The sequence below is a fragment of the Lemur catta genome, chromosome 6, assembly GCF_020740605.2.
Source record: "Lemur catta isolate mLemCat1 chromosome 6, mLemCat1.pri, whole genome shotgun sequence".
In the NCBI taxonomy this organism is placed as follows: Eukaryota; Metazoa; Chordata; class Mammalia; order Primates; family Lemuridae; genus Lemur; species Lemur catta.
Window position 1 is genome coordinate 108,604,393 of NC_059133.1, and position 14,276 is coordinate 108,618,668.

Genomic DNA, 14,276 nt, shown 5'->3' on the forward strand with positions numbered 1-14,276 from the left:
TTGGGGATTCCCTATAGGGCCACCTCACCCCACAGAGAGTCACCCCAGGCACTCCTATCTGCACCCCTAGTCACCCAGGAATACCCTCAGCTGACACAGATAAATGCCCTCTCTCTTCAGAGCTGGGGAACTCAATCTCTCATTTATCTGCAAACAGGACATTTCAGTTATATCTTTCATTTCACAAATGCCCAGAAAAGCCAATTCAAAGACATTTGGGGAGGAAGAGGCAATGAATGGAGAAGACCCTTTAGAGTGAACCTCAGAGTCAAAATTAGGATCCTCGAAACAATTTCCTACAAAAAGAATTGATAGCTGAGAATAAACCAGGATCATCAATAAAGACTGTGAGCTCTGGGGACTCAGGAGGACTTACCAGTTCTGCCCGAGGGAAAGCTCATCCTCAAGTGGCTCAAGGGTGTCATGCTGTTACCTGGAGTTGATGTTGGGCCTTCATGGAATCCTGAGTCTTCTCTGAGCCCCAGGTGTGAGCACCATCTTGTCAAAAGAACCCAAACTGTTTAAAATAATTACAGGGGTTTATTCTGATCTGAAGATGTGTGACTCACCTGGACAACATGGCCTTAGAAAGTCCTGAGAATATGTGCCCAGACTACTGTGGTACAGTTTGGTTGTATACGTTCATGCAGATAGGAATTTCAAATAAGTCCCTAACTCAATAAGTGGAGGGCGTGTATTTATTTTGCCTGAAATGGCAGGACATCTTAAAGAGTGTTCTTATATGTTATAGGTGTATTTAAAGGTTCTTTGACTTGTAACTCCTTAATGCATAAAGCTGTCTTAAGGCTTGGAATTTTTTAACTTAAGAAATCTGTTCATCAGAGACAAGCCGTTGGATGTTTACTGAAACTCAAGCGATCTCTTATGTAAATTGAAGGCCTATAGGTTTGCTTTAAGTTTTACCTTCTATAGCCTTAGGTCTGTTAATGATTTGGCATCTCATTGTTATATAGTATAATGTCTCCAAAAAGATAGAGGTGCATCATGATGCAGGTCTGACCTACCTTTTCACAGCCAGTATCTGAGCCTTAGGTTTTCTCTGCAGTCCCCTTGGCCAAGAGGGTGTCCATTCCATCACAGCTGGGGGGCTTTTTATTTAGTTCATACAGACATGATTGTAGAGTGTTCTTCTTTCTGTCTTGATCCACCACAATCATTGTGCGGCCTCTTCTGAAGCTGGTGCTCAGTGAAATAGTTCACATTCAGCAGAAAAATATTATCAGGTTGCTATGAATACCTGGTCTACCCCTAGCAACACCATATCCTAACAGTGCTAGGGGAGTTTCCAATTATTAGAGGTTGCCTCTCTCTTTCTTAGTGCCTCCTTTTGGCCAAGGCCAAAGAAAGTCAGGTTTCTGGATGTAAATCAATGATCTCTACCATTTCTGTGATGTTGCTAATCAGCTGCTTGTCCAGAGAGCACGGCCTATAGAAAAATTAGGGCTTTTAATTCACCATCTTATAATAGGACACCTTTTTGTTTCTAGAGCACTTCATAGTTGTGAACTAACGTAAAATCATACCTACCATAATAAAAAAATATGTCTTTCTTTATCTTTTGGCAATTGATATATCAGGATGATGGCAGTTAATGTAACCACCTGGAATTATTTTATTTCTGTGAGAAGCTTGTATTTCAAGGCCTAAGTTTCTGATAGCATACTCAGCTTCATAACTTTTTGTTTTTTTGAAAGTATTTACCACATAAAACCTCATTAAAATCATGGTTGCTTTGTCTGTAAGGTTTACATTACTGTGAATAGTTCCCAAAATGGTGGCAAGTAATTGTTGGGTTCAGGTGGCGAACAAAGGGTGGCTGGTTCAGAGTGATGCAGCACTGGATGTAGAGAACTTTGAAGAGGAAAGTGGCAATATCTCATAGGATGTCAGGTGACTGTCAATAAAGGAGTCTGTGTAGGATAGGAACCAGTAAGTGTAGTGGAAACTCTGGAACTAAATCAATGGAAGTTTTCATGCATTTTTCTATTGCTGTTATAGATCCCAAACAAGGTGGATATGGCTTGGACACTAGATCTAAAAAAGACTGAAATGAACAGTAGGTCTCTAATGATTCCCACATACCTGATTCAGCATTTGGTCAGAATGTTCATAAACAAAAAGTGAAAAAGGATTTGTGAGCCTAGAATCCTAGAGAAAAATCTGAAAGTTTATATTTCAGTATTTATGTTTAAATAGGAGCATGCTTCTTTTACCTTGAAAAGTACACAGCTATGAACACACACTTCTGTTAATACCTTTCACTAATATACACTTAACCTAAGATCAACTCTCTTTTGGATTTGCCAGGTTTGGAGCATTTTATTTTTTGCACAGAGGGAAGTAAAACATACATTTTTTTTGTTTTTAAATACCAAGGTTGAAGGACAAATGGCCCTCATAACAGTTTTGAATTATTTAAAACCTGAAGAGTTTTAAACCAACCAGATAAATTCCAAGTTCAGCACATTCAGAACCAGGATTTGGAAATTCAAACTCAGATGGGTTCACTGTCCTGTGTCTTTCAGAAAAACGGGGGTGGAGGGAACAATTAAGGGGAAAACATATGGAATGAAATCAGTGTAGATATAAACTTTACAACTTACATCAAAATTCATTCAAAATCATCCTCAGACTTAAACTACAATGCAAAACTTTAAAGATTCTGGGAAAAATCAAAGAAGAAAATTTATGTGGCCTTGGGTTTGGTGATGAGTTTTAACACACAAGAAAAAAATCTGATCCACAACAGAAAAAATAATACCATGGCTGTTATAACATTCAATATTTATACTCTGTGAAAGGTCAAGTTGAGAGAATAAAAAGACAAGCCAAAGAATGATAAGAAATATGTGCAAAATACACACCGGAGGAACAATTCACATTCTACATATAAAAAGAAGTCTTGAAACTCAACAATAAGAAGACAAACACCCCAATTAAAAAGGGGTACAGATCTCAACACACACCTCACCAAAGAAGATACATAGATGGCAAATAATCATACAAAAAGATGCTCAGCATCCTATATCGTTGGGGAATAGCAGATTACAGCAGCAATGAGATATCACAGCACGCCTGCTAGAATTACTAAACTCTTAAAAAAGGACAAACCATTGCTGGAGGAAAGGCAGGAATTCTCACTCATTGCTGGTAGAATGCATAATGGTACAGTCACTTTGGAAGACCGCGTGGAAGACTAGAATATGCCACCCCAAGAGATAGCTCTTTTTGTTGTTGTTATTGTTTTGGACAGGGTCTCTGTCCCCCAGGTGGGAGTGCAGTGGCACGAACACAGACCACTGCCACCTTGAACTTCCAGGCTGGAGCGATCCTCAGCCTCCCAAGTAGCCGGGACTCCAGGCATGAGCCACCACCGCCAAATAATTTTTATGTGCGTGTGCAGATGGGGCCTTGCTCTATTGTCCCGGCTAGTCTCGAACTCCTGAGCTCAAAGGATCCACCTGCCTCGTGCCCGGCCTATAATTAGTTTTTAATGGAGAAAATAATTTAAAATAAATCCTGTTTGCTGTGGTGGCTGCGGCCCACGTTATTTCCCAAGAGGCGAAACCGTGGAACTGTGGAAACCCCAAAACCCGAACTGACCTGCGCGCACAGAGGCGCCCGCGGGGGCGGGGCGGGCTGGGCTGGGCGCGGGGGGCGGCGCGGGGGGCGGCGCGGGGGCGGCGGGGACGGGGACGGGGAGGGGCGCTGGGCCGGCCGCGCGCACAGCCTGACGCGGGAGCCGCCCCGGCGCTGCGGGCACGCGCTGGAGGTCTGCGTGGCGCCGGCACCGGCGTCTTCATCTGCCCCCTGGCGCTGCGCGACCTGCTCCCCACCTGCTCCTGCGTCCCCGCCGCGGCGCCGCACGACCTCTCCGACGGCGGGCGGGGGTGAGCGAGGCCGCGCCGCCCCTTCCCCGCCTCTGCCTCCCGGGGGTCCCCGCCTCTCCCTTCCGGGGTCCCCACCCATCCCTCACGGGGTCCCCACCCATCCCTCCCGGGGTCCCCACCTCTCCCCTAGGGGGTCCCCACCCATCCCTCCTGGGATCCCCACCTCTCCCTCCCGGGGTCCCCACCTCTCCCTCCCGGGGTCCCCACCTCTCCCCCGCCACTCGCTCCCGCAGGTGTTTCCTACCTGTCTCTTAAAGTCATAGATTGGAAAGGCCCCGGGTTGGTGAGGTGGGAAGTCGAACTCCCCTCTACTTTTTTCCCCATCTTTCTTAATAAAAGTAAGACTGAAATATTTCCAATAATCAAAATAAAGTGAAAAATCTCATCCCTTCGTTTCCCCAACCTCCAGGTCACTTCCGTTACTTGCCTGGCTTCCAGGCAGGTCCTTGTACCTACGCGCATCTGTTCATGTGTAGGCTTAAAAACTTTCTGAAACAAATGTGATGCATTTTCAGAAGAAAACATCTTGGACTAGTTCTTTTTTTTTTTCCTAATGTTGTGAACATTTATTAAAATAGTAAACCTTACTTTATAAGAAACGAAATAATATATTTATATGGTAATTTGTATTCCTAAGAAAATAACAGCGTCCAATTAGACAAGAAAAATTTTCTATTTTTCTGTCACTACCTAACAAAATCATGCATAGAAATTTCCATTTTAAATGCTAATTTTAAGAGAATTAATGTTTAAAGAGCATATGTCATATTTTAAAAATAGATTTTCTATGGCTCTAGAAAATTGGACTAGTTCTTTTTAAACATTGTATTAACAAAGCCATTCAGGAAGAAGGAACACAGAAAACATATGCCCTCTTGGTTGATAAAGGAGAGGTGATATTCTCCGTCCCTAGAAGTGAGCAGACATTACAGAGGAGCCATTTGGAGCCACTGAGTTAGGAGCAGTATGTGGAGGCTGGGGAAAAAAGTAGACCCCACATTTCCCGAAAGATCAGTCCCCCCAAAGAGACACAGCTGGAGAGTGTCCTGTTGTGATCCCACAGCCAGAGGTGCATTGCATTCTCGCCACTAAGGCTTACGTGCACCTTGGGAAGAAGGTCCTGATTGTGTCCCCATTTTCACAGTTGGGTACATTCTTGTGGTCACATCAGAATTCCTGGAAAATGGTTGGAAATGTGAGAGAAATGGATCATTATGCCTCCAAGCCCTGCCATTTCCACCCCATTGCCAGTTCCTTTTAAACTCATGGAGGGTGTTTCTTTCATCCTACCACCACCAATTTGAGATCTTCAGGTTACTTCCCTAGCATTCCTTTTCTTTCATTAACTTGCACTGAGTCTAATGTTAGTAGGTCAGGATGCTGAAATCTTTGAGTCCCATCTCATCCATAGTGTAAATATTTCCAAAAAAGCATTAAACATCGAGTACAGAGCATTGACTAGAAAATGACGCATCATGTGGAAAGCCGTAAATTGACTTATGGGTTAGAGACTTTCTTATGTACTCTGGTAGAATAATTGCATCTGGGTAAAATTGCCCTGTGCAACTAACTCCGTAAAATTAATGGGAAAGGTTTTGATCGTTATTCAGAATTGTTTTTGAAGAAAAGACAGAAATGTTTTCATTTCTAAATGTTTGTGAAAGCAGATTTATGAAGTATGTTTGCACTGCTGGGTGTGTATAGTTCCATTTGAAGAGGCGAACATAACTAAGCCAAGTGGGAGCTTATACTGGGAATCAAAGACCTGAATGACTGTTTTGGCTCTACTACATGTTAATTCAGCATGTCTGGGTCTCACTTTTGCAGTAAAACATTAGGGATTAGAGAAATTTGAAAGTGGAATGAGGCAGAGATTTAGCCCCAGCCGTCCTGGGAATGATGCCCAGGGAAGGCCACATGGTGCATCTCCCCTGCTGAGGGCTTAGTCGTTCACTGCCGAGGTTTTTCTCAAGTTTTCTCGTTTCCTTGCTTTCTACTTCATGGAGAATATGTCACTCCAGCTTCTAAATACCTAATTAAAGTAATATGCTGTTCATGCATTTTGTAGGGTTAGTGTGAGAATAAAGCCTGTTAGTAAAAGTGCTTTGAAAAAACTTGGTCATGTCACAAAAGTGTAAGGTATTCATTCTATTAAGGCTGTTTAATTGGAGGTGGCCTATGTTTATGTGGGACCAGATTTATAGAATAAATAATGTTTTTAGATATCAAGTAAACTACACCAAAACGGAAGTTCAGAGGAGAGGAGGGAGCCTGCAGTGAGGCTGGAGATGGATATGGAAAGAGAATTAACTGGTACGCTGTAGGATAGGATAATAATCATAAAACTCTCCATAAATTGACAAAAGGGAGTTCAAGAGAATGTGATCTGAGCCGAAAATCAGTTCAGAATTTGTTATTTTACAAAGGTATTGAGGATCCCCAATATGGCAAAGCATTCTACCTTGGGAATAGAAAAATGAAGTTATTTATGCCCTCTGGGCCTCAGAGAATAGGAGATACCCCAAATGAGCAAAAGTAGAATTTGGTAAAAGAGGATCTATTCTGCTGGAGGAGCACGGAAGAGTCAGGAAGCCTTCCCCGAGGAGATGATATTCTAGCTGGGTCACAAAGAAAACTTTAGCCTGTTCCCAGCAGAGCGTGTGTTCTAGAGACCAGGATCAGCCCGAAGTTTGGAGGAACGAAAGAAGGCTGGTTGTAGTCCAAGAATACCGTGCAAGGCATTTCTAGAGTATACAGTTTCTATGTGGGGAATGGTGGGAAATGAGATGGAAAGAGGGTAGAAAACCAGTTCTAATTCTAGCCTCCTTTGTGACTCCAAGCATGAATAAGGTGAGTGGGGAATGTTGGGGGAGGCATGGAGTAGTGGCCTTGCTGGGAACCCACAGGGCTCTGCCCACTTTCTTCCCGCCATGGGTACAGGTGCAGCCAAGGGGAGGGACGGTCTGCCCAGGTGTGCACAGACCTCCGTGAGTCTCCCTGAAATCCTGCTGTGCACAGTGAAAGAATTTCCTAGTGGTGGCTGGCAAGTTGACTAAAAGCAATTTCAAAAAAGGAGTTCCAGAAATATTCTAAGTAATGGTAGCATCATCAGGAGAAGTACACATCCAAGTGCATTTATAGTACTACATTTGAAGAGTACTCAGGTAAGAAAATATAGAAAATTAACTTTCTCATCAGCTCTTCTGAGAGTTCCTGGGGAGGTTTTAAAAACACAGGTGCCTGGTTTCCACCCCTAGAGATTCTGATTTAATTGGTCTGATTGTGATAACTGGTATTCAGTTTTCAGAAGTTCCCCAAGTTAGAAAAGATTATAATTTGCAGCTAAGGTTGAGAACCACTGAATTACTGTAAATGCTGACAGCTCCAAGACTCAGGCTGTTAGGAAGATTAAAAGAAATAATGGATGTAAAGTTTTTATATGGCACAGTGCCTACCACATATACATTGCATTTTAAAAATAGCAGTGAGTCAGAATACTTGAAAAATGCAAGTCTCTCAAAAATACTTGAGATATAATTAACTGAACTTTTGATTCGGAATTGGACATTTCATATTTAATGAGCTCATACAGAGGTTTTCAGTCTGTTTTACCCGGAGCCGTGATGACCAGTGTGGGTGAGTGCTGGGGTAGCTGATGCTCCAGCAGCAGCAGGACAGTTCTGTCCTCTCTTTTCCATAAATAAGAGTTTTGCATATAACTTTAGATGAATTTTTAAAAAAGGATTTTACTGGAAAAAAGGGAAGGAGGGAGGGAAAGAAAGCACACACTGTACATAGAATGAAATGTTTAGGTGAGTTTTTCGAGATTGAGAGCTGAAAAATTGTGAAGTGGGTTAAAGGAAGTTGTTGAATTCTTTTTTTCATTCTTTTTCTTTCTTTCTTTTTTTTTTTTTTTTTGAGACAGAATCTTACTCTGTTACCTGGGCTAGAGTGCAGTGGTGTGATCATAGCTCACTGCTCAAACTCCTGGGCTCAAGCAATCCTACTGTCTCAGCCTTCTGAGTAGCTGAGACTACAGGTGTGCACCACTAAGCCTGGCTAATTTTTAAATTTTTTGTGGGGATGGGGTGTTGCTATTTTGCTCAGGCTGGTCTTGAACTCCTGGCTTCAAGTGATTCTTCTGCCTCTGCCTCCCAAAGTGGTAGGATTACAGGCATGAGCTACTGCACCTGGCCAGGAAGTTGTTGAACTTTTATTTAGTGAAAAAGCCTTAATTTTCTGGGCCAGTTCAGAGCAGTGGGCTTAACCTGAAACTTCTTCAGTTCTATTTTATTTTTCAATTTGTGGTTAGAAAACATCACTTACATTTGTTATTATAATAATTTTCACTTTTCTATGACATTTCAGAAATTCCAAAGTTCCTGAGGAAATTACACATGATGAAATTGATGTAAAATCAACAGTATTATGGGACTTTTAAAAAATACTTAGGCTGGGCGTGGTGGCTCACGCCTGTAATCCCAGCACTCTGGGAGGCCGAGGTGGGAGGATCGCTCGAGGTCAGGAGTTCGAGACCAGCCTAAGCAAGAGCGAGACCCCTCTCTACTAAAAATAGAAACAAATTATATGGACAACTAAAATATATGTAGAAAAATTAGCTGAAAATGGTGGTGCATGCCTGTAGTCCCTGCTACTCGAGAGGCTGAGGCAGGAGGATCGCTTGAGCCCAGGAGTTGGAGGTTGCTGTGAGCTGGGCTAACGCCACAGCACTCTAGCCCGGGCAACAGAGCGAGATTCTGTCTCAAAAAAAAAAAAAAAATTCTCAAGTGGGTTATTGAACAGATGATTTACGAGCATGCAGGCAAGGGTGTGCACAGCATGTTAAGATGAGAGAGGGTGATGTCACGGAAAGAACTGGACTCACAAGACCGATTCCGCCTTCGCGGCCTCATCCTGTCAGTAAGCAGCTGTGTGGACATGAGCACATCACTTGACTTCTTTGAACTACAATATCTTTATTTGGAAAATAAGGTTATCAAATTAGTTGTCCTTTAATAGTCTGTTTAGCCACAAAGAACATAGCATCCCCAAGGGTACCAAATTTGCCACAATTATTTTAATTGGGCTTCCCAATGATAAAAGAGCTGCCATTTATGAAAGAGTACATCACATATTAATACTCGGTATTTATGTCACTTTATGAAATACCATGGTCCCATGACAAGAAGGTATTATTAATCCCTTTTAACAAATGATGAAATGGAGGCTCCAAGTGGCTAACAACAGATCAGATAAGTCAGGATCAGAATGTATCCTGATATCAAAATCAATTGACAGGTGTCCCATGCTGTTACGAGAGGCAAAGGGAACATATTTAGGGTGGATGACACTATAATGAGATAACACTATAGGAGCATGGCAACAAAAGTTCTTTTTTGTTTGCATAGTGATATCTAAAATATATTGATACCATATGGATCCATGTTCATTTCATGAAAAGTTTCTTCTGGTATTCCTGTAACCTTGAACTGTTTAACACTTTTATAAACAATTTGGTTGAAAGAATAGAAAAAAATTTGGGTCAAATTTGCAAGAAAAGAAAAACAATTTAAGACAGATACCCAGATTAATAATTTATTCACATATTCATTTATTCAAGTATCACATCCAAAGCAGGATTTGAGTAATTAAGCTAATTCATTCACAGAATGGTAAGTATTAAACACAGTGAAATGTGTTAGCATTGAAAGTAAATTCCTGCGCTGGGCATCTAAACTGTCTTTCTAAACATAAAAGGGCCTTAACTTTGAACAGGGCTGGGATTTGGGAAATTGTAACAAGTAGTGAGAGTGGTTGGGATCGACTCTTGGGCTGCCATTTGCGGCTCCCCAAAAGGATTGGAAAGGGTGATACCTAAATATATTTTTCCCTTAGTCATAGGATAGGAGGGAGGAGAACCTCGGGCTAACAAAAACTTGTATGAAATTGATGCAGGTCATCTCAAGTTGATTTCAGGTCTAACAAAAGCCAACCGTTGGAAATTTCTAGCATGAAAGACTGATGTCACCTTCAGGCGCAGTCACAGAAGGGAGTGCTCAGACCTGGGGAGGCAGTACAGGCCCCCGTTTCTGTGTTGACTGGGCCACGTCCTGCCCGTGTGGTTCCCCTCCCACGTGGTCCCCAGGCCATCGTGGCTGCCTTTCTCCGTGGATCTTTCTGAAAGGTCTGGAAAGCATATCGAGTGAGGAGCAGCCGGGACAGTTAAAAAAGAAAAGGCTTAGTAGTGACACTGACACGAGAGCTTCTTTCAAATATTTGAGGAACCGCTGTTTGGAAAAGATAGTTGGTTGGTTCTGAGACTTTGAAAGCAAAACTAGAAGTGGGTGAAGTTGAAAAGCACTGTCTCCAAGTAGAGCCTTTCCCACACTGAACGGCACGCCTTTGGGGATTAAGAGCCTGCTAATCACTGGTTCTCTTCAATTCAGTGAACATTTATTGAGTTCTTACTGTGTGCCATTCTGAATGCTGGGAGGACATCAGTGGTAAAAGTGGGCAAAAATCTTCGCTCTGGGGTTATTAATTAGTAGGGGTAGGGAGACTTTCTTTTTTTTTTTTTTTTTTTTTTTTTTTGAGACAGAGTCTCACTTTGTTACCCGGGCTAGAGTGAGTGCCGTGGCATCAGCCTAGCTCACAGCAACCTCAAACTCCTGGGCTTAAGCGATCCTACTGCCTCAGCCTCCCGAGTAGCTGGGACTACAGGCATGAGCCACCATGCCCGGCTAATTTTTTTGTATATATATATTTTTTTAGTTGGCCAGATAATTTCTTTCTATTTTTAGTAGAGACGGGGTCTCACTCTTGCTCAGGCTGGTCTCGAACTCCTGACCTCGAGCGATCCACCTGCCTCGGCCTCCCAGAGCTAGGATTACAGGCGTGAGCCACCACGCCCGGCCGAGACTTTCAATAAATAATAAAATAAATCAGTAAAATATATGCATTATGTATAAGATGTGTGTATCTGTGTTAAAAGGGGAAAGAATTATGGTCTAAGAGTAGAACAAGAGATGAGGAATGAGAGGAGATGGAAGGGAATGAAGCGGAATGCAACTGCAAATACGGTGTTGGAGTAAGTTGGCCTCACTGAGAAGGAGACTATATTAGTGAGGGTTCTCTGGAGAAATAGAACCAACAGGATGTACAGAGATGTGTAAAAACAGATTTACTAGGAGGGATCGGCTCCCATGGTTATGGAGGCTGAGACAGTCCCTGACCTGCTGTCTGCAAGCTGGAGGCCACAGGAGGCCCGGGGTGAAGACCCAGCCCAGACATGAAGTCCTGGGAGCCAAGGGGCAGCGGTCTGAGTCTCAGTCTGCGTGTGAAGGCCGGGCACCGGGGGACAGTGACGGCACCGGGGGCAGTGACAGCACCAGGGGACAGTGACGGCACGGGGGACAGTGACGGCACCGGGGACAGTGACGGCACCGGGGGACAGTGACAGCACCGGGGGCGCTGACGGCCAAGGGCAGGCAGAGAGCAGGTTTGCCCTTCCTCTACCTTCCGGTCTGTCCCAGCCCTCAGTGGGGGGGTGCTGCCACCTGCAGTGGGGAAGGGGGGGTCTCCACTCAGTCGGGGGTTCACACACTAGTCTCTTCCAGCAACACGCACCCCGGCTGTCTAGGTCTCCCTCGAGCCGGTCAGCGTAGCACTTGGAATTAACCACCGCAGCGACGTGTGAACAAGGACTTCAGTGACGATGCGAGGGAGTTTTCTTAGGGAGGAGCGTTGGAAGGAGAAGGAAAAGCCTCGCAAAGCCCCGAGGTGCAAATGTGGCAGCAAGAACCCTGCCGGGCGGTGGCGGTTGAGTGTCCCTGGTCTGAAACGTTTGGGGCCAGAAGTGTTTCGGATTTTGGAGCATGTGAGATTTCAATTTGTGCATGAGGGGTGCTCGACCGGTATTTACGCAGAGCATTTGGAAGCAAAGTTTAAGAGAGGATCGGGACCACATGACCTCTGGGAAAGCCTCTGCCAACTCCACATTCCCGGAGTTCCTGAGTCTGACGGTCGAGAATAACGAATCTGGTGGCCGTGAGCAGGTGAGTTCAGGAGCAGAGGTGCCAGACCAGGGCTCACAAATTCCCACGGTGAAGGGGCCAGACAGACAGTGTAAACATTTTAAAAGATTAGCAATGTATTAACATATTTTAAAACATTATGTAAATGGAATCAAGTATGTTTGCAGGCCAGATATTGCCCAGTGGGCACCAGTTTGAGACCATGGTACTGGAGAAAGTAAACTCAGTTAATAATCCTTCTATAAAGTCTTGGGCAGGGAATCAAAGGAGAACAAAAGAAAAAAGAAGAAATCTGGGAGTCTTTGATAAGAATTATCTGTTTGTCACAACTTGACAAGGAACCAAAAGGGAAGAAAGAATCAAAGATTACTCTTTGCTGTAGAGCCTGGGAGACAAGTTCACCCTGACTTTGGTCTTCCCCAAGTAAAGGTCACTTGGATTTTTCCTACACGTTATCAATGGCTGGATACTGATTTATCCTCTCATTGCCTTATACACAATTCCATAGCATTTGGGAACTTAGAATTCAGTTAGAGAAAGAAAACATAACCCAATACAATCTTTTTCAATTATTTTGTGTCGATGATGTAATTACAGTCATGAAACTCTTGCATGGAGGCTCAGAATTAACTATGATAATTACAAAGAGACAGATAAAACATTTATTCTTTTTGATATACGACTTTTCCTGTTTCCTGGCTGCAGGTGCCTTCGTTTGCAAGATGGTGCCATTTGTCCAGGCTACGGCCATCGTGGCAGAAATTCTCACCATGACCCGCATTGCTGTGGAAACTTGTGCATCCTTTTAAGACGAAGCGGCAATACACCCACCGAAGGGCGTTCACGACGCTGGGTGAGGCCGCTGGGTGCGCCGTGGCGGTGCTGATGTCATTGCAGAACAAAGAGAACCATGTTTATAAACTAGATGAGTAGCTTCTCCTTTGACTTAGAGGTCACTGGGGTGTCATTTGAGGGTTTCAGTCCTCTCCCTGTTTGCCGCTCCCTCTACCCTCGCTCTCCGCCAGGCCCACTGCACACTGAAAAATCCATCACTTTACATGCACTTCTTCAGTTTAAGTCTGAAATTTCTCAGCGCTGCTGCCAGCTGATCTAGAATAGCCTGTTAGTGGCATCCATGTCAACATTCGTTAGACTGGCAAACTGCCATCCTAGTGAGGAAGGCTTTAGGCTAAGGTAACAGGCGGGTAGATTTTGGCAGAGGGCAGAAAATGTGTTTTTAGAAAAGTGGAAAACAGGGGCCCTGCTCAGAGGTGGCCCTGGGGGTGAGAACACAATAGTAGGAGGTCACAGCGTGTGTGGAAACGATGGGTACTGAGCCCTGGAGATGCCAGACCCAGACAGATGCCACCCACTCCATGAGTTTGCTTTACACATTCCTGGGTCTCAGTTCTGTAACTGTACCTGGCTGAGCACGTCGGGATGGACACATACCTCATGACAAATGGTAAATTCGAAGCAGCGTCCTATAACCTAGTACCTATAAAACAGAATAATTTCTCTGTTCAATAATTACAATTGTGTCATTTAAAACCTTCTTTACCATAAACACAACTTATGGATTAAGTGAGTCTCAGCTCCCAGAAACCCAAAGCAATACCCAGTATTCTCAATGGTTCCACCCACTATAGAAAGATCCAGCAGAATTTAAGCTGGGGAATCTGCCCCCAAATCAAAGCTGAGGCTCTTGATTCTGTCCTCTTTCTGGTCTGCTAAGATTCGTAGGTTGAAATGCTCCTCTGCGGTTAATCTGGTTTTCCTTTGCTAAGGGCACATCGTCCAAGCAGTTCCTCTCGACAGACTCGTGGGGGACAGGGAATTTGGAAGGAGCACCCTGGGTTTTTTTCTTTTGTTTTTCTTTTTTACTGCCACGAGCACCCTGGTTTTTGAAGTTATAGGTGTTTGTTTTCTAAATAAGAAAATAATACCTCTGTTATTGTGCTTACAATAAACGTACTTTGGATTTTAAGAAGGAATGATAGAGGGTGGTGTCTGACCTGTTTAAAGTTATCCATCCATTCAACAAACATGGATCTGCCCCTATGGCAGCCAGGACTTTTCCCTGGAATCTTATTTCAGGAAACAAAACAATAAAAATGGCATTGTCCTTGCCCTCAGGGAGTTCAGAGGAAGTTGAGAAGAAGTGAGGACAACACAGGCCCTGCACTAGAGACAGCAAGGAATTAGTATCAGTTTAGTAGGAAATGTTGGTGGCCTTCAAAGCGGCTTTTGAGTGAAATCCTGGAAAATGAGTCCACAGACAGGCAGTGGTTAGGGTGGCCCATCCAGGGTAAAGGCATGAATCATGAAAAGC

The 14,276-nt window shown here is 43.8% G+C and overlaps 1 long non-coding RNA gene across 3 annotated transcripts in view; it reads left to right on the forward strand.

The window, feature by feature from the left end:
* The window catches only part of LOC123640220, a 29,586-nt gene that overhangs the window by 14,756 nt on the left and 554 nt on the right, over positions 1–14,276 (forward strand). For all 3 annotated transcript variants that reach the window (XR_006735914.1, XR_006735915.1, XR_006735916.1), the window contains exon 4: positions 12,650–12,797. This is a non-coding gene — a long non-coding RNA (uncharacterized LOC123640220). The remainder of the gene's footprint in view (positions 1–12,649; positions 12,798–14,276) is intronic.